Source organism: Sebastes umbrosus, chromosome 16, assembly GCF_015220745.1.
Source record: "Sebastes umbrosus isolate fSebUmb1 chromosome 16, fSebUmb1.pri, whole genome shotgun sequence".
In the NCBI taxonomy this organism is placed as follows: Eukaryota; Metazoa; Chordata; class Actinopteri; order Perciformes; family Sebastidae; genus Sebastes; species Sebastes umbrosus.
In genome coordinates, this window is record NC_051284.1 from 8623416 (window position 1) to 8644672 (window position 21257).

The window sequence follows — 21257 nt, forward strand, 5'->3', positions numbered from 1 at the left end:
GGTATTATGCAAATGTCTTACTTAGTGACATCACCATGTTACAGAAGAAAAAGGCAGGACTTCAAGCAAGGCATTTCAGGCAGTTCAGGAGCAGTGTTTCTGTGGGGGAGAGTAACTCCCTTTTGCGTGGACTTCGGGCTTTGTAAAACAAACTATATAATTCACTAAAGGAAAGGGAAAAGACACAAAAGCAAAATTGGTCCTCTTTAAAAAAGAGTGGGGAGTAGAGAACTGATTTACAGCCTATTGTAAAGTTACTGTTTAAGGCCTGTGTGTGACAAATCCCAGCATGAGTCTAACTCATCTTATCTTCTCTCGCTGACTTTCCCTGCTGGGGCTTTTCGTAGCACATGAATGAATATACAAGACTTGGAGCAGACGTGACATTTGAAAATCAATTTTTCAGTATTCTCGTCAACAGGACAAACATGGAACATAAGTACTTATAGATTAATTGAGACTGAGACAACTCGCCAGAAGGTGGTGGTACAAAACCTGAAGTAATCAAAGAATAAGCAACCTACTGACAGTTTAGATGAAAAGATTAGTTGTATGTTTGGATTCAAAGGCCTCAGCAGAGTCAGACTGTCTGATCTCAGCAGGGAGGTTAATCCCGAGGAATGGGCACTAGCCCGTCTTTGTAATATTCAACCCGTAAAAGCACATCATCCATTGAAGGGACATTTAGTTCATAAGAGTCTAGGCCATCACAAATAAATTGTGTTAGAAACCACCAAGATTCAGTTAAAGATTAGCAGTGTATTTTTTATAGCTCTATATACTGGGTCAACTCACCAGCAGTTACAGTTTTAAAGAAATTGCTTGGCAATAATAAATGCACATCAGACCATGTCAGGGAGAGCTCTGTGCTGATGCCTTATTGCTAGGTGTGGGTTTTACTGAGTCCAGGTATATTGCAACATGCAGTGAGTCACAGCCTGTGACCCAGTTGAGCTTTGTCGCTCAGCATGACCTCATTCTGACTGCACAGTGCAACAAATCTGACGCTACTGCAGCTGGTTTCGTCAGGCAACATCACGGCAAAACTTACTTGAGCATTTCAGATTAAATTTGCCGTATTTAAAGTGCATTTCACTGGATTTGTGCTAGAAAAACAACATTGCTATACTTTCAAGGCTAGCAATGTGTATCATAAAAATGCATTCTGTCATGCTAGGTAGCATAATTAGCTACCTGATACAACAGCATATTAACATTGAGGCATGCAATCGCAAGTGCTGAGAACTGACCGTAACACAATGTGTGATCTCAGGTGATGTCGAGCTTATAGACAACAGGCTAGTTGGCCTTAATCCTGCATCAGAACACAAGTACAGCTCTGTGTGTGTGCGTGGGTGTGTGTGTGTGTGCTTGGTCGTATTAGACGTGTCATTTGTAACACGTTAACAGGCGTGCACAAGACCACACGTACACACACACGCGCAGTATGTGGTGCGATAAGCTCGTTAGCAAGGCTTTGGCTCAAAGGAAGTATCTGATTGTGCTTACAGTATCCAGGCAGGGTTAGTTCCTGTGGGTGATTGGGTGTGTGGGCGGGTGGTGAGAGGAAAGAGTGTGTATGATCATAAGGATCAAATAGAAAGGAAAGGAAAATGCTCAAATATGCCTGGTGTCAACTTAAATACAAGTTGGATTAGGTCTAAAGATTATGTTAGCTGTCACATTTAGAAAACCTTTGCACGCTAACACACTAAACTAAGTTGTGAACATGATTAAAAATGATACCTGCCGAACTCCAGCATGCTAGGTACAACCCATAGACTGTATATGAGAAGTGGACAAAGTCACCGTGACGTCACCTATTGGTTTGTGGATCACTGTTTTGAAGCCTGGAGTTGAGCATTTTGGCCGTCGCCATCTTGTTTTTTTTGGCAACCAGAAGTGACACAAGGGGGTGGAGCTAAGTACAACCGAATGCTGAATAATATATTTTTTGGGCGGCCAAAATGTTACATTTAACCTGCATGAACTGAAAACAAAAGGTGAATGACTGCACAACGCCGTGGTAGCAACCTGTCAATCACAAAGTAGCCACGCCCTAAAGCATACCCTGCTTTATGGTCTATTTGACTCTAAATGAGACCATAAATTTACTAAATGAGCATCATGCTGTATTGAAGAAGACTTGAAACTAGCGGTTGAGACCATAAACTCATGTTTACAATGTTTACTGAGGTAATAAATCAAGAGAGAAATAGGATCATTTTCTCATAGACTTCTATACAATCTGATTTTTTTTTGCAACCAGAGGAGTCGCCCCCTGCTGGCTATCAGAAAGAATGCAAGTTTAAGGCACTTCCGCATTGGCTTCACTTTTCAGAGCCTGAGGTTGCCGCCTGGTACAACCTCACAGAGCAGCTAGCATGGCTGTAGACTCCTGGTCTTGTTACTCCAAATTATTTTGCATATTGTGATGAGCCTTTCACATCTTTGCCTATGCAAACAGGTATGCAGGCAGCATGAGAAAGACATCCAAGGTAGGGCTGGGTGATATGGCCAAAATATATATCCCGATATACTTTAGGTCATTTCATATTTCAATAATGATAAATATCACAATGTAGCATGTTTTCTGGTAATTAATAAATAAATATATATATGAAACACCCACATGGTAAAGTCTATTTTGTTTATTCTATGTATTTGTATTCCTGAGGGAATTCAATATTTATCAAATGAAAAGTGTTTTCTTATTTTAAGAACTTGAGTGCAAAATGATCATAACAGTTTTAAGTGAAGTATAGAGAAAAAATAAATAAGTATAGGCCTAACCTATATTGCGATAGAAACAATATATAAAAGTATATATACAATATACATTTTTATATAATTTTGACGATATGTATCGCCATATTCTCCCGCCCTAATCCAAGCAAAGGTTGCTCTGTGTGTTTAAAATATCACATCATTCTCTTACAGATTTGTGTTCAGTATTACAGTGGTACAGTGTCTTACTCCAGCTCAAACTCTTACAATACTGACCCGGTTTCAATTCCAGGACAATGTCAGCATTTTGTAGGCAGCACTATCATTAATCTACCCTGTTTATATGGCAGTAATCTTCTTTAATCTGATCGTTTTTATCAGCCGACCTTGTACTTCAGGAACCCGGGAGAGATATTGGCAACATAACAGTGGCAGCAATCCTCGAGGACCAGCTTTAATCTTGCAATAAGCCACTGTTGAGTACCGACACCAGGCTTTGTTAAATGTGAATGGATTACATTTAAAACTCTGTATTTACTTTCTGATTCCTTTCCTTTCCTGGCGCATCAACATGTGAGTGTTTGTCGAGTAAACTTGTCTATATAGTGTCACTTTCTGTTGGTGTCAATATCTTTACCCACTTAAATCCTTTTGGCAGCTAAATTCTGCGCCCATTTCTAATCTCTTTCCTGTCTCTGATTTGTCTTTCTGATATGTGAGACGTTGTCTCTGCCTTTAGAAAGAAAGCCTTCACAGTATGTGTGTTTCTTCACGAGTGTGTTTGTGCGTGTGTGTGTGTGTGTGTGTGTGATCATTATGTCGTGATCTGAAGCCATCTGGGTTGGCTGGCTCATTTGCATATGTGGTGTTAACCACTATAAATATTCATGACCAGGGTCTAAACTGGTATGAATATTCATTTTGCCTACGGGCCGCAGACGGGTGGAGTGGCTGTGATTCCAATCAGCCGTACAGAAATTAACTCAACCTTTTGTGTGGTGGACGAGGACACTTGATGAGTGCCGCGGTATGCTTGGCGAGCTCCATATGTGGAGTACTGCATTCGCTTTAGTCATATGGCGTCCTTATTGGATGCACATCATACTTGGGAAACGGTGGCTGCAAGACAGAGAGGCAGATGGAGACAGAAACAAACTCAACTTGTCTTTGGATATAATGATGGCGTCGAGCCACCGTGTTGGCATAACGTGTGACGCTGTCAAACCAACTAGGCGGAATTCTTAATTTCTTTGTTAACACCACTAATTGCCTGCTTGACAGTTTCCTTGATAAAGCTAGTGTTAGTTCAGTAGAACTGTTAGAAATGCCTCTGCAGTTGCTAGCTGCTGTATAAATTATCCAACTTGATCTGAAATCAATTTAACATGAGCATGGAGACACTCGCGGTTGCTGTTATGTTTCATTCCTCTTGTTGTGGCCTGTAATTTTGGACCTTGACCAGTTCTGCCTATCATGACGATATCAAAGGGGAATTTGGGTCTATATTTAATTTTCTCTGATTTTCATCCAATGTGGCTGACATGGTTCCGTCTGTGATGTGTTTACTCTTGGATCGGTTGCCTTTGTGTTTGTCCTTGGTGACATAAGAAATGACAAACATGATGATAATTAGGATGATAAATGTGTATGAAAATAGCAAGAAGCAATGTTGGCAGGTGAGATATCACTCAGACATGCATATCATTAATTAGCAATAAGACAAAATCACCCCTCACTTTGAAGTGTGAACCTGGGCCCTCAAGTGTAGTTACTCTGCAAGGCCCCCGGAGGCCCTCTGCTCCCATAGGAGCACGCCTTGAGCGATGCAACATAATACAAAGAGCCACAGATGCGAATGTGAATTATATTAAAGTTAAATAGATCTTAACATGAAAGCCAAATTTCATCAAAGGGAAGAAATCCTGGATGGAGCCGAGGTGGGACAAGCTCAGACCAACCACCACGGCTGATAGGCTGACATAACTGTCAATCAAGCAACAACACTCCAATACTTGAAGTCATAATCCTTAATATTTCCATCATATTTAATATAATGCTACTACTTATGGTTGGTATTTATTCTACTATAACCCTGAAATGTACAGTGATTTGTTACCTTTCTATATGTTGTTGTATTGGAATTGTGGAGTTCGCCATTCTGGTGCTTGTTTCAAATGACTTGCACATGCACATGGGATTTACAGGAAACAACACATGCATGTTCGGGACAATGTTGTTAGCTTTACATTAATACATATGTTCTATAGGTGATATAGAACTGATATCTTGAGGATTAGAACTTCAATATATCTTTAAAGTTGGGGTGTAACAGTATACAGAAATTAAGTTTCGGTGCAAGTTTGATACAGCGGGAAAAAAAACAAACAAAGGATACATTTTTCTTCATTTTATTTAGTACATTTTGAACAGACAGTAGTGCGAATGTCAGAGATAGACAACATCCTCCTGCTGGGGACTGAAGTAGAATTTTTCCCTCTGTAAATTTTGGTTTCAGTTGCTGTTGTGCTGTTGTAGCTGACCATTTCATTTGCGCTTGCCAATGTGTGAGTGACTCAAAGTATCCTTGGGCAAGATACTCAACCCCAAATTGTTGCCGAAGGCTGTTCCATCAGTGTTTGAATGAGTATGTAGATTAGATCCTGATGGGCAGGTTGGCACCTTGCATGGCAGCCTCTGCCATCAGTGTATGAATGTTTGTGTAAATGGGTGAATGCTGACTTGTAGTGTAAAGCACCTTGAGTTGTCAGAAGACTAGAAAAGGCGTTATATAAATGCCATTTACCTTAGCCATTTACCTACCTTGTTGTGCTAACCTTGGCACATGTACTGCTAAAAACTCCTCGGGCTGAACTTCTGCTTGTGAACTTTGGTTCAACATTACATGCATCAATTTACATAATGTAGTTTGCGTGTGGCTACATGCACCGGACCGTGACCTCCGTACCGTGACAATTCGGTATGATTCACGAATACAAAAACCGTTACAGCCCTACTCTAAAGGGACAATTATTCTTAAAATCGGCATCCAAGACACACACTGTAAGACAATAACATTACCTCTGAAGTAATTAATATATTCAATACTAGTAGTAAGCTTATTCTTTCTCACTCCAGTTAATCTTATGAATATAAAAGGTGTGTCTGTGTGAGGGAGAGAGAGAAAGACTGAATATATCAGTATTCCGGACAGGCGGTTTAGGAAGTGCCAAACTATAATGATCTCTCATCTACAATAATACACTCTCATACACACGCGGCATTGTTTTCAAGTGTTGCGGTGAATGCTGATAAAAATGGTAATTTGAGGTGGTCTTTCACATGCATAGCGATAACACACATTTACTCAGATACACCACACACTCTCCTAGACATGCTATACAAAATGCTAAACACCAAAAGTCACATATTTACAGACTTTACACACACACACAAATATTTACTAGCATGCAGAAAACACATTTTTGTCTCTTCTCTGACAGACGTCTGTACACAGAGAACAAAAAAAAACTTGATGCAGGAACATGAGGTTGTTTTTTCGGAAATATGGCGTGACTGTGTCGGTTGCCCCGTGTCTCTGTTTTTGTGCATGTGTGCATGTGTGTGTGTGTGTGTGTGTGTGTGTGTGTGAGAGAGAGCGTGAATTTGCGTGTAAAAAGAGTGAAAGTGGAAGAATCTGGAATGAGTTTAACTTCATTCAAGCACACAAATGCTGCACACACACTACCCCAAGTGCTTTAAAAGAAAACACTAGGGGGGAGAACAAAGAGCCTCCTTGAAGAATAGACATGAATTATTCACTCCATCAGATAAGAGGACAGAGAGGGAATGAGAGAGAGACATAGAGGGAGAAAAGGAGAGAGAGATGGAGCATGGGTGATACAAAGAAAGAGACAGACAGATGGATTGACAAGGACAGTAGGGTATGATATTGCATTAGCAGCAGCGGTGACAGTGAAGGTCCTCAAGAGATTTGAGATAAAAGAACCCAGCATGCCATCATCTACTAAACCATGTCTAAAAATCCACAGGGTGTAAAAATATTTAATAGACCAAAATGAATAAATAAAAACAACTCCTGCACCGTCAAAATACATGGCATTACTTATCTGTAGACAGCCAGATGCTTTGGAAATCAGGGTCTTTTACTGACTTGAGGGGTGTTTTTGTTACCTGAAGGGAAGTGTTTATCCTGTGAAAATCCACAACCAGCAGCGGCTTAGCTGCAGTATCTGCTTTCCACCCAGATACGCTTTATCAGATCCAAGCGGCACCTCTTTTGTATGCTACTAGTAATGCGGTGATGCTATATTACTTCAGTAACAGCAGACAATCCAGATGCTTTATCTAATATGAGGAAGCTAGTAACTAGAAAAGTCAGGCTCTTTATCAGCTGCAAACAGCTGTGGTAGTCTTTATTGTAGTGCTGCGGTGGTTCTGTAAAGGGATTGACTTGGCACTTTAGAACATATAATAGTGGCAGTCAGTAACTAAGTGCATTAATTTAAGTACCAGTGTGTTATTGCTACTTTTACTTGAGTAAATGATCTGAATAGTTGTTCCACCACTGGTGCATTCACCAGTATATCATCTGTACAAATGCATTGTACACTACCTGTATTGAAGCATCTACCCAGTCACACTAAATGGCATATAAATGGCGATTGCAAGTCATTTCGTGTGCAATAAGAACGCCGTTTTTGCTTTTAGCCTTTGTACGCCTTGTAGTCTGTATTGACTGCAATGTCAGCATTTCCGCCAGAAAAGTTGTTAGGACTGGCGGTGGCGGGGGCAAAACTCAGAGGAGCGGCTTGTCATGATGAGAATAGTGCTGGTCCACCTTAACAAGCCACCTTAAGCGAGCCTAAGCTGAAGCCTTCAGTAAACAGACTGTGGTAAGCAAGACACAAGAACTTGGTTTGTATCTTGAGGAGTTGTAGCTTTTCCTCACCAACAGCCTAAACTGTTTACACTCACATACTGTTATCTTCATACTCTTCATATAAATATATCTTAATCTCACTAATGTTAAGCACACAACCTACGCACTGAGTTATTCCGTGAAGGAATTTGCTACTTGTATAACACATTTTAGTTTAAGGACATCTTAAAAATACATAATTCATTGGTGCTTAGGCCCAGCAGGGAGTCAATTTAGGCCTGGGGGACCGCCAGCCTTACAATACTCTGGCGGAAACCCTGAATGTGAATGCATTCGCGTAAATATGCTACACTCAGAGCTAGTGATGTAAAACAAAAAGTGAGAAAGACTGCTTGTGGTTAGTGGGAGGTGAGGTGGATGGGTCCAACAAATACAGGACTTTCAAGTGACTTTCAGCCACTACTAAGCCTACATTCAGGAATCACCTGGCTTGTTTTGAGTCTTTAAGCTAGCTGTTGATGGTCAGTAAATACGTCCAAACCGCAGGCTGGCTGCTTGTTAAACCACAATGTCTTGTAATTTGTTTCTACACGTAAAATATAGAAGATGTGACATATGGGTGTGGAGGATTTGGAGTTTTTTAAAGGCACTTTTTGATGGAGCTGGGCTGATTAACTAAAATAATTTAACAAATTACTTTTGCTATTGAGTAATTAGTAAACTAAATTTGCCAAGAAGTAATATGATCTGTAAACTGTCTCTTTTTGGCGGCAGTTTTGTGCGTATGAATGTATAGTGCCTTTGCTCGTGTTGTGTACTTCGTCAGATACACACAAAAAATGTTTGTGTTTTTGAAAGTGCTTTTTTCAGGGTTCTTGACCTTGCCTTTCTATTACTGAATGCTTTTGAATTGATAGTGTAGCTATGCTGATTTTTGAAAGTTTAAACTAAAGAGAAGCTGAAGTTCTATCATCTTATTGTGCAAGTTGAACCTTTATTCAAGTAAACATGGTGTGTTTTACCCAGGCTATGAAAGGAATTCGAAAAGAAACAGTAGTTCTGTAGTACTATTTGTAGAAATTACCAGGAGGAAGACAGAGACAAATTAATGAGATAAAAGAGATTACAGGACAAACAACTGCAGGGAAAACTTTGCAATCTCATCCTTTATTCAATTGCAGAGATAAGAATGAGAGACAGTAACACAGGCTGGAAAAGGAAGGGAAACAAAATACTAGAGTGATTGCAGAGCCAGATTGAATTTCATCATTTATTCAATAGTTCAGAAGAAGAGAGAGAGAAAGGCAGGGAGGTAAAGTGAGAGTGAGAGTGAAAGGGCCTAAGAGGCTTTAAAAGACCCTGTAAGAAGTTTATTATCAGGTTTCCTAATCTTCTTCCTCCATTTCATCCCTCAATCATCAGCTCCACAGCTGGCAGACAGTCGCTCGGGAAGGTGGGACCCGACAGTACTACAATGAGGTAATTTGCATTCACTTATGCCATGTCTGTCCCTTGTTACATTAAACCTACTTCTTGCTGGGCTGACACAAAACGGAAGTGTGGTATCAAGTGACAGAAAGAGGTTTATATTTATCGTGATGATGGGTTGGGAAATTCCACAGGAGCGATCAGCTTGTTCGGAACTATAATGGACACAAATCCAAAGCGGTTTTCACATTAGCTTTTTAAATCTTTTCTTCATCAAATTCAGTTAACTCAGTCAGGGTGAAACATTACGCTTCTGCCTCATACGTCACACTTAATCACCATGTGAGGAAAAAAAGCAACTTATTTTAGAAATCATTTCTTAGTGTTATAACTATGAAGCGGTAGATCTTCAGAAAAAAAGTTACTTGAGCTTGCTTCTGAAACTTTGCAGTTGAAATGGCTGAAATACTGAAGCAGTTAAAGTTGTAGCTGAAGTGTCAATACAATTACTGAAAGAAGTGGAAATGCCAGTTAAAATGGAAGTGCTGTAAGAAGTTTAATTTGAAGGGAAAGGAGTTGAAATTGTATGTGTTAAGATAAGTGTAGAAGTGTCAGTTGAAGTGGAAGTTCTGAGAGAAATTAAGCGGTGAAGCAAAAGTCAGAGGTGCGGTCTGTCACTAAAATGAGAATAGCGGTGGTCCACCTTTTGAGGTCAGCCCACCTTAAACGAGCGAGCCTGAGCCGAAGTTGACACTTGCTTCAGGGCTAACCCACTTCATTTTAATCAGCAGGTGGCACAGGAACTTGGCTTGGGTCTTGAGGAGTTGTATAATTGATTAACCGTCAGTCCAAACTGTACACACACTGCACTGCTATGTTCACAGCTATAATGTTACTACTGACTTCATACTCTCTGTCACACACATACACTCTACCTACACTTGCTAACGTTAAGCACACAACCTACGCACAGAGTTATTCCTTAGGCAAGGCAAGGCAAGGCAGCTTTATTTGTATAGCACATTTCAACAACAGGGCAATTCAAAGTGCTTTACAGAAACATTCAAGAACATTGCGACAAAATGCAAAAGAACATTAAGAAATAATTAAAACAGTTATAAAAACATAAAAACATTAAAACATTAAAACATTAAAGATTAGAAAATAAAAACAAGCTAAAAATAAAAGCTAGGATAGAAGCTAAAATTGCATAAAACTCAAAAGAGTAAAAGTTATAGTGCAGTGTCAGAATAAAAGGCACCCGCAAACAGGAACGTTTTAAGCTTTGTTTTAAAAGAAGTGAGAGTTGGAGCGGTCCTGCAGGTTTCTGGGAGCTTGTTCCAGATATTTGGTGCATAAAAACTGAATGCTGCTTCTGCATGTTTAGTTCTGACTCTGGGGACACTAAGCAGACCTGATCCAGATGACCTGAGAGGTCTGGATGGTTCATAACACAGCAGAAGATCAGAAATGTATTTTGGCCCTAAACCATTTAGTGCTTTGTAAACCAGCAGCAGTATTTTGAAATCAATTCTCTGAGAGACAGGCAGCCAGTGTAGAGACTTCAGAACTGGACTGATGTGATCCACTTTCTTGGTCTTAGTGAGGACTCTAGCAGCAGCGTTCTGAATCAGCTGCAGCTGTCTGATCGATTTTTTAGGAAGACCGGTAAAGACGCCGTTACAGTAGTCAAGTCGGCTGAAGATAAATGCATGGACTAGTTTTTCCAAATCCTGCTGAGACATCAGTCCTCTAATTCTTCTTATATTCTTCAGGTGATAGAAGGCTGTCTTTGTAATTGTCTTAATATGGCTGTTAAAGCTCAGGTCTGAGTCCATGACTACACCAAGGTTTCTGGCTTGGTCTGAGCTTTTTAACATCACAGATTGTAGGTGAGCACTAACCTTTAATCTTTCTTTTTTGGCTCCAAAAACTACGACCTCAGTTTTGTCTTTGTTCAGCTGAAGAAAATTCTGGCACATCCAATTATTGACTTGTTCAATGCACTCACTCAGTGCTTGTATTGGACTGTAGTCTCCTGGTGATAGAGTTATGTAAATTTGTGTGTCGTCTGCATAGTTATGGTAATTTATTTTGTTGTTCTCAAAAATCTGACCCAGTGGGAGCATGTAGATGTTAAACAAAAGAGGCCCCAAGATGGAGCCTTGGGGAACTCCGCATGTGATTTTGTTCAGCTCAGATTTGCAATTACCTATAGACACAAAGAAGTCCCTGTCTTTTTGGTAGGATTTAAACCAGCTGAGTGCTATGCCAGAAATACCCACCCAGTTTTCCAGTCGGTCTAGTAATATATTATGGTCAACCGTGTCGAATGCAGCACTGAGATCCAGTAAAACTAAAACCGTAGTTCTACCACTGTCTGTGTTCAATCGGATGTCATTGAAGACCTTAACAAGAGCAGTCTCAGTGCTGTGGTTTCGTCGAAAACCTGACTGGAAGACATCAAAAGAGTTGTTTAGTGCCAGAAAGCTATTTAATTTTTGAAAAACTGTTTTTTCAATTATTTTAGACAAGAATGGAAGATTTGATATCGGTCTGTAATTATTTACTACTGATGAGTCCAGATTGTTCTTTCTGAGGAGTGGTTTGATGACAGCAGTTTTCAGGGCCTGTGGGAAGACTCCTGAAACAAGAGATGCATTAACAATCTGTAAAAGCTCTGAGACCATACAATCTGATACTTTTTTGAAAAGGCCTGTTGGCAGAATGTCAAGGCAGCATGAGGAGGATTTTATATGTTGTATGATTTCCTCCAGGTATGTCTGATTTATTGGATAAAACTGTGTCATGGTATTTGCGCCAGGTTTAAGTGGACGCAGGGGAAACAAACATCCTGTACCTGCTATGGAGGAAGTGACTGCTTGTCTGATTTTGTGAATTTTTTCTGTAAAAAAGGAAGCAAATTCATTGCAGGCCCTGGAGGATAAAAGTTCAGAGGCTACTGACACAGGAGGGTTTGTTAGCCTGTCGACAGTAGCAAACAGGGCACGTGCATTGTTATTGTTTTTGGTGATGATGTCAGAGAAGAAGGACCGCCTTGCATTTTTCAGTTCTGAATTATAAATGCAAAGTCTCTCTTTATAGATGTCATAATAAACTTGTAGATTTGTTTTCCGCCACTGGCGTTCAGCTTTTCGACACTCTCTTTTTTCATTTCTTACCAACATGGTATTTCTCCATGGAGATTTTTTCTTACCAGAGACAATCTTCACCGTGGTGGGTGCAATGGTATCAATAACATTTGTCATTTTAGAATTGAAATTATCTACAAGCTCATTGACAGAGGTCCAGGGGAGGGTGGGTGTGGAAGAGAAAGCCTGAACAAATTGATCACTGGTATTTTCAGTGATATACCTTTTTGTGATTACCTCTGTCTTATCATTTCTGTGCACAGGAAGAGTACTCTCAAAGAATACACATGAATGATCAGACAGAGCAACATCCATCACTACAACCTTGGAAATGTTCAGGCCCTTTGATATGATTAAGTTCAAAGTGTGTCCCCTATTGTGTGTGGGCTCTGTCACATGCTGACTCATTCCATAGTTATCAAGAACCTGACACAGTTCTTTGGCCCCTCTGTCCTGTTGGTTGTCAACATGGATGTTAAAATCACCAACAATGACTACACAGTCAAAGTCAACACAAATTACAGACAGCAGTTCAGTAAAATCATCCTTAAAGGAGTTTGCTACTTGTATAACATATTTTAGTTAAAAAAAAATCTTAAAAAATACATAATTCCCCGATGCTTAGGCATGGCGGTGCGTCAATTTAGAGCTGGCGGGCTTGCAATACACTGACGCAAACCCTGTGTAAGAACTTGGAGGAAGTTTGAGAAAGTTACATGAAGAGTTCAGTGAAGAAATAAGACCTGAAATGGTTTGAAGTGGCAGTTGGAGTGTACACATTAAAAGGAGTTGAAATGTTTGTTGTAGTGTAATCCCTGTAAGGAGATGACCTCAGTTTGTCTGTTGACATGTAAATGCTGAAAGCAGTCAAACTGTCATTTGAGGAGGAACAGATGATAGCAGTTGAGAAGTCAGTTTACTCTAAGAGAGGAATAAGCTCTATCAGGCTTTGTCAGCACAGGCAATACTTGTTAGTGGAACCAGCTGGCCTTATGTTTGATGATGACTTACACTGTTGTTCACTTCTAATATCTTGAATATGCTTATTAGATTACATTTTCATTAAATAATTTTACAACACCATACTAATTGTCCATGATAAGAAGTTTAACTATTAGATTCAATTTGTGTTCTGGTGTCTAATAAGATTAAGTTGTTTATGTATTTGTCATGGTATATTTTAAAGACCTCTAACTATATTTCAGATATAACTTTAATAAATAAAAAAAAAATGTATATTGTAATCCTTGACTGGAGTGAATGTTCTTTTTCCGAGTTAGCTGATTTAATAAGATGGTGATCATGCACCAACATGTGGCCATTTGTTTCGTCTGGAGCCCATGGTGACACAGGAAAGGTCCTGACTGAATAATGTGACCGTTTTCTAATTTGTCTCCAAACCTGCGGGGAAGCCAGCTACTTGTTACCTGTTAGCAGCTGTTCCCCCAGAATGACAAGAACCCAGTGCAACACAGCCCAGACACCTGGTCACCAGAACACACACGCGCACACACACACACACACACACACACACACACACACACACACACACACACACACACACACGCACACACACATATGCACACACCGGGCCAGGCTACCAGATGCTGTCCAGACAAGGTAATTGAGAGGAGGAATGGATGGAGAAAAGGGACAGAGAACAACAAGGTTGAAAAGAGAGAAAATAAAGTGTGAAAGAGAGGAAAAGGTGCTTGTTAAGTCACAGGAGAGGAGAGATAAGAATGTGAAAAGGAGAGGAAACACGAGAAAGGCATGTTGTAAAAAGTGTGAAAGGTTGAAAGAAGGGATGGAGTGTCAGAGGAGAGGAAGGGATAGTCACATGGGGTGGTTCGGATGGATGGAGAGAAAGGAGAGGTCGAATTAGAAACTGTAACAGTGTGCATCACGCCACATCACTCAGGAAGAGGAGAGGAGGACAAATAGGGACATAGAGTGTAGAGAGAGGAGGAGGAGAGAGAGGAGGACTGCAGGAACGACACAAATATGGTCGAAATAAGAGGAATGTTTCTTGGCAGAATACTGCAAGATGACTTTTGTTAAAAGCACATTTACCAGCAAGGAAGAAAAAAACAATGAGTTAAAGGAATAGTTAGACATTTTGGGAAACTTGCTTACTCGGTTTCTTACCAAGAGGGAGATAAGATTGATACCACTGTTAAGCTGGACGCTAGTCACCAAGAAGCTAGGCTAGCTGTTCCTCGTTGCTTCCAGGCTATAGGCTAAGCTAAGCTAAGCTAATCACCTGTTGGCTCTAGTAACGTTCACAGATTGATATTGATCTTCTCATCTAACTTACGGTAAAAGTGTGTTTCCCAAAATGTTGACAATTTCTTTAACTTGTGCAGTGTATATTTTAATCCACAGTTAAAGTTACTACAAGGAACTTTCATTTTGTGTTTGTTTTGGCGGCCCCTGTGGACTAAAAGCGGCAGTGTTTCCATGAGCACCACCGCCTCGTGTCATAAAGATTTGCAGCTGCCAGACTCCTTTTTGAAAACCTCTCATTCTGGCGTTAATCAAACCCAAATTGCGATCTTTTTCTAAGCCTTACAAAGCGGTGTTGCTTAAGCCTAACCGAGTCGATCTATTCCTAAACCTAACTAAGTTGTTTTATTTTGAAAAGACTGGAGCAGAAATTGACACGTGCATCACGTGTTGCTGAACATTCGTAGGAAAGCACACCAAAAATATGTTCACGCATCACGAAAAAAGGGTAATTTGTGTCTATGTACACAAATTAAATAGATTAAATTTTGTAACTATTTCATAAACTGCTGTGAGACTGTGTTGGTAGGTCATATATTCGCATCAGTATTCAAATGAGACTGTTCCATAATCAGTTAAAAGTCGCTTGTAGTAACTTTGAAGGAAGGATAAAGCCAGGAAAACACAAAGGTGGGTTTTACCTTGACAGTCCACACTCCCTTATGTGCGTCCTCACTAGACAAAATGCTTTTCTTTGGCACTTTGTGGTTGAACACATTCATTCTGAACAAGTTCAAATCAAACAATCATTTGATTTTGTCTGTTTTTTTCCGATTTCTTTATTACCGTGGGGTGGCAGCTGAAGTTTAGTTCTGCTGGTTGATCTCAGTAATTGTCAGAAGTTGTTACTTTAGAAAATGTTGGTCCCTAACATGCTGTTTGATTGCTTCACTTGTCTTTGCCAAACAACTGTCTTCACCACTCTTCTCTTTCTTTATTCCCCATTTCTCTCAGTGAAAATGTCTATGATTTTCTCTCTCTCATCTCTATACTCCTGGATCTGCAACACTCAATACTCCAATGTCATAATTGTCTCTATTCCAAAGACATTAAGCACAGACTAACACACACACACACACACACACACACGTACATTAGCCTGACCGTTTAAATGATGTTTGTATTGCTCAATTCAGTTCACAGTGGGCAAGCTGGGAGCAGCTTCACAGCCAATTCTCTAACTACTCCTACTGTGTGTGTGTGTGTGTGTGTGTGTGTGTATGAATGTTTGCTGATGGGAATATGGCAGCGGGTTAACTTAGCCAGCAAGCCTCTTCATTTATTTTATAATGACGCCAATAGAGAGACAGACAGAAAGACGCAGAGATAGAGTGAAGGACAGATACACAGAGTGTAATAGTGCTTTTCAGTATAGATCTTTTACTCCGATGGGACTGAGAGAGCATCAGAAATACCGGAGCGAAGAGAGTGAGTGGTGCCAATGAATGCCTGAGGCCTGACTGTGAAGTAGCTCTGCTTTCATTCATAATTCCAACACACAAACACGAGTGCACACACATGCAATCACACTCACACCCAATGTAATTTGTTACCTCCCTTGTTAGGATAAATTATTAAATGTGCCCCCGCCAGTTAATTTCATCATGATTTAGGGGGTGAATCTGATAAAAACACAACAAATTGCCTCTCTACAATTCCCATGGTTACATCTGAATAAATTTCCCATTGAGTGCATGCATGCGCACACACATGCATGTGATCTGGTCTTGGCACTGAGCCCTGCCTCTGTGTTCCTTGACAAATCAGGGGCATAATAATGGATCCCACCATAACGTCAGCACACACACACACACACATACACAGGGGAAAACACACAAGTGAGCAGGGATAATTGAGATGTTTCAACATGAGACAGAGGGAATCGGCGGGTCGTTTGCAAATCCAGGCAAACAAACAAATCATGAACATACATGCGACACAATTAGACACAAAGCAAAGCTATGTTCGCCCGGCCATTAGTCTCCTCAATGAAGAGATGGGAGCGCTATTTGAAGAGGCTTTTAGTGATTATAACCATGGGGAAAAAGTCCAGTGGATTTTATGAATGTTCACTATTTCACAGAATGTATTAAACAAAAATGTTCTGACATTTAACAATCATAATGTAACAAATAGCAAATGTCCTTTTCCATTCCTGCATCCCAGTAAAATAAGAATAAAAAAAAAAATTAAAAAATGGGCACATCACTGAATTCACGCATGAAGATCTGTTTATTGTCACTGTAGATCAATTAATTGGTTTGGCCGATTAATAGGCCGATAGGACGTTTTACAAACTATCGTTATCGGTGTAACTGGGCTCTGAAAGTTCCGATGGCTTTGCAGCCGCCACCAGTCATGAGGGGAAGCTTTTGCATGGAGGCTCCATACACAAAGTCAAGGTAGAGGGGGAGAAAAAGAGTTATCTCTCAAATATGTAACACAACACTATCAGCTCTTCCCAGATACAAGACAGGCAGACAAGGAGGAAAATACATCATTCACTGTTACTTTAACTTGCTTACTGTACCAATTTGGCGTTCTCTTTTCCAAATAATCCTGCCAATAACAATTCCATAATCCATTCATGAAATGAAATAGCGCACCTCAAGATCCTCCTGGTTTGCAAGAGTAGCATTTAACAAAATATGTGACGCCCAACAGAAGTAACCCTAGCCAGTCATATGCTACAGAACAGCACATCACCCATTGCAAATACATAGAATATTTTCCAATGTTGTAATCCACCAAATCACACTTCAGCATTTCCTTTTACGAATTATTGAATTCGGACTGACAAAAAAAATGATCTATTAAAAATCGCGTTTGCAAAAGTAGCTGACTAGGCTTCTGCAGAAGTAAAGAATTGTCTATCGACTGTTCCCTGCTTCGGTCGACCTCTAATGGGAAGTCATTCTCAGCCTGTGAAAACATTTGTTTAATATCCTCCGTGGCTCTGGAGGAGCTTTGTCAAGTCTGAGAAAAAACAACCTTGATAATGTCATCGTCTTTGTTATTGTCTTTACTTGGGCAATAATAGATTACATACTGTAAGTATAACAGGAAGCCTGTGTCACAAACTGGAGGTGTGGAGTTTGAAATATGTGAGCTTTAAGCAGTCAGGGATTTTGTAATGGAAGATACTTTTTAGTTGCATTATGGGAATTGTATGACCTACCATTTTGGAGCTTAACCCATACACAGGTCTAAAAGTCAAGCTACTTCTGGCTCTGCTGCTTTGATGGTGACATTTTGTTTTTTTTAAATCTGTTTATGTAACTGTAGACATGACACATGATTTTGCTGGAGTACCCCTTTAAGGTCAGAATGTTGACATTTGTGTGGTATATAGATGGAAATGGAGGCGAACACGACTGGAACAAGTGAAAAAAACAGATACCATACGCTAACTGCAGTGCTGAGCTATATATTGACAACAATGTTAGGATTCAAATTCTGTCTTCCTCCTGTAATTCACCTTCCCCAGTGAGACAACTGAATTATTTTAGACCACCTCCACGCCTCGTTTTTTTTATCTCATTTCTCTCTATTCCAATTAATTTATGGTAATGACAACAACACTTTTCACAAATACTGGGTGTGATAATTCTAGGAGGCCAACATATGCAACAGTACATTTTGTACAAATAAATTACATATGTTGTTTCCTCATAGTTATACTGTCTTCACATTCGATAATGTCTGGGATAGAAGGGTTCAAACATAAAGCTATTGCTTCTCTAAACAACATCTCACAGTGTTTATCTGTAGTTTGCAATCCTATTTCATCAGACAAGTTTCCAGATGTTTGCTCTCAACGTCAATGCTTTTTTACATCCATTCTTGATTCTTGCTCTCTACAATATCTTTGCATGCCAACGATGGTATTGTAAGGATTTCTGGTTTCCTGCGTCAAAGTCAATCCACCAACCCAACCTCTAGACCCTTATGGCACGTCATTTCCACGCATTCATTGTCTATATAAGCAGCCATGCAATGCATTCTGGTAGCACAGCACTGAGTTTCGAGTCACTATTCACTCCTCATTTGCATAAAGTTGAGGTCTAGGCTACTTTATGCAAAGCAGGGGCGTCCAGCGCGACCTGTCACCTCTGGAAACTCGAGAAAAACTAGATTAACCATTATTGATCTCAAATGAAGACAGATTCAGCAACTGCGTGTTTCTTTTCTTGCATCAAATGTTTTCAGAAACACATTTTGGTGAACTATTTCCGTACTATACTAAAAGGTTTCCAAACTAGCTGCCATGTTGGTTCCAGTTTGAAAGCTGGGAGCACCAGCCCATGAGGGAAAATCTTCATCCAATCAGGTGCCTTGTGTCTAGTGGCAGCCCATCAAGCGTCCAATGCTGGGAAGCGACGCAACCACTCACGTCCAAAAAATGGCCATGTGGACACGTACCAATACTCTCTGCCTTGCTACACAAAGTGCACACTGCTTTCAGCATTGGCACTGAATGTTGGCATTGGACATAAATTGTGAGAGGTAGATTTTCACAGTATGGACATAATTCCTGAGACATTTTGCATATTGTAAGGCTCATTGTATTGGTTACCTAAATTGCACATTCAAAACCTGATCATCACATGTTCTTCCATTATGCTGCCATCAATAGAGGCCAGATTTCACACAAGATAGCAGTCGCCTTTGAACGCCAAACTGGACCGAGCATCGGCTGAATTATAACATATTTTCCCCAGCCTTCGCCTCTCACTGGACTGCAACTGTGGTTGTCGGATTATTTGTCCAAAAAAGGTGTTTGCTGAGTTCGGTGTTCTTTTCCAGCAAAGTCGTGCCTCACATTCATTCACAGTTACACACATTCACCCTGCAGATTTCAACTGTCAGCTGCTGGGAGCTTCCCAGTACACCAAGACTTTTACACTAACCTGCCAATTGAGGAGCATTACAGCACTTAGTTATATCTAATATACAAATATCTTGCTCTGGGGCTTCCTAACAGTAGATTATTGCTACCGATTAACACTTTTGTAGCCTGCTGAGGATTTTAAATTGAATTTATTCCCTAAATAGACCCATATTAGGTCCATAGAGTTATTTGGTTAAACCACTAGGATGTAGAATTGAAATAGAAATGATTACAGTAAAATCTACCCCTTTTCATCCTCTAATAGGTATAATGAGCTGGTCCCTGGGTGGCCCCAGACCCTCATTTTGAGTTGTGGTGATTTAGGTCACCCCTCCCCACAGATAACAACATGATAAATGGAGAGAAGGGAGAGAAATAACACGGTGTGTATGTAAAGTTGACAGGTGTTGGAGTTGCAGGGTCATTACCACCATAATCACCCAGTAATGACACACTGGGAGAAGTGGGAACAAAACACTCCCTACTCTCTTTTTCTCCGCGTCTCCCTACCTCTCTCCACCTCTCCATTCTGACCTTGCGGCAATCAATCAGTGTGCAGCCGATTCATCCCTGATTGCAAACTGCGTGCGCACCACTGTCTTTGTGTGAAATGGGATTAGTCGAGAACGTGGTTTGGCAGTCGTGATTTTGAGCTGCGTGTGAGCGACCGTTTAGAGTGTGTGTTCAGGTTTGAGCGTGACGAGTCTAGAGGAAAGTGGATGTGACATGTGGCATGCTTGGTGGGCAGCAGCGTGACAGTGTGTTGCAGGGAAGCGGAACACACACACACATCGAAGCACACTGAACAACCTGTCACCGTCGCATTGGAAGCTTTTAGCACTTCTTAGCAGAGCAGTCTTCCTTGAGACTGTGAAAAGACACATCACACCAACACAGACCTGCATAGGCAGTCACGCTGGGGAATAGAAGCGGATGTGCAGTCAGAAAACATGTTTCAGATCAGACCAGATTTCAGGCATTCGGCCACGGAGTGACAGAGCTCTTCCGACTAAAAAGGCTAGCGTGTTTTTTTCAGCAATTGTAACATAATTTGCTGCAGCGGGATCCACAGTGTGTTCTTCAGGCTGAACTTGGATTTAAAATATGATTTGGCTAGTTTTAACATTGTTCTAGGTTACTGGACAGGCTATCTAGTAAATGCCTGTTTATTCTCAGATTTTTTTTTCCTATGAGACATGTCTGATTTTTACAATATGAGGGAGTTTCCTATTTGCTCACCTGCTCTATATGACCATAGGCTTATCCTTATGTTTGACAGCCACACACACATTGCTCTGCATGCAGATACCCTGTCCATACCATAGACTGTATGTAAGAAGTGGCTGTAGTCACCGTGATGTTGTTCACCATTGGTTTGTGGACTGCCGTTTTGAAGCTTCAAGTTGGGCATTTTGGCCATCGCCATCTTGTTCTTTTAGTACAACCGAACACTAAATAAAAACGCAGACAACACTCAGACCGGACAAAGCTGTAGTAACGACCTGTCAATCACAAGGTAGCCATGCCCTAAAGCATACCCTGCTTTAGCGTCTATTTGACTCTAAATGGGACCACAATTTACTAAATGAACATCATGCTGTATTGAAGAAGACTTGAAATTAGCGATTGAGACCATGAACTCAGGTTTACAATGTATACTGAGATAATAAATCAAGTGGGAAGTGGGGTCATTTTCTCATAGACTTCTATACAATCAGAATTATTCTTGCAATCAGAGGAGTCACTCCCTGCTGGCTGTTAGAAATAATGCAAGTTTAAGGCACTTCAGCACTGGCTTCACTTTTCAGAGGTTGCCCACTGATCTTTACACTTGGCCATGGTTGGACAAAGGACTTGTTAAGGACTAACTGGG

General features: G+C 40.5%; 1 protein-coding gene across 3 annotated transcripts in view; it reads left to right on the forward strand.

The window, feature by feature from the left end:
• lrfn5a (leucine rich repeat and fibronectin type III domain containing 5a) overlaps window positions 1–21257 on the forward strand; it is a 148570-nt gene that overhangs the window by 19502 nt on the left and 107811 nt on the right. Inside the window, exon 2 of one of the 3 annotated variants that reach the window (XM_037746742.1) lies at window positions 9050–9106. The exons of the other annotated variants lie outside the window; for them this stretch is intronic. The gene's annotated coding sequence lies outside the window, so the exon portion shown is untranslated. The remainder of the gene's footprint in view (window positions 1–9049; window positions 9107–21257) is intronic. 3 annotated transcript variants of the gene reach the window in all.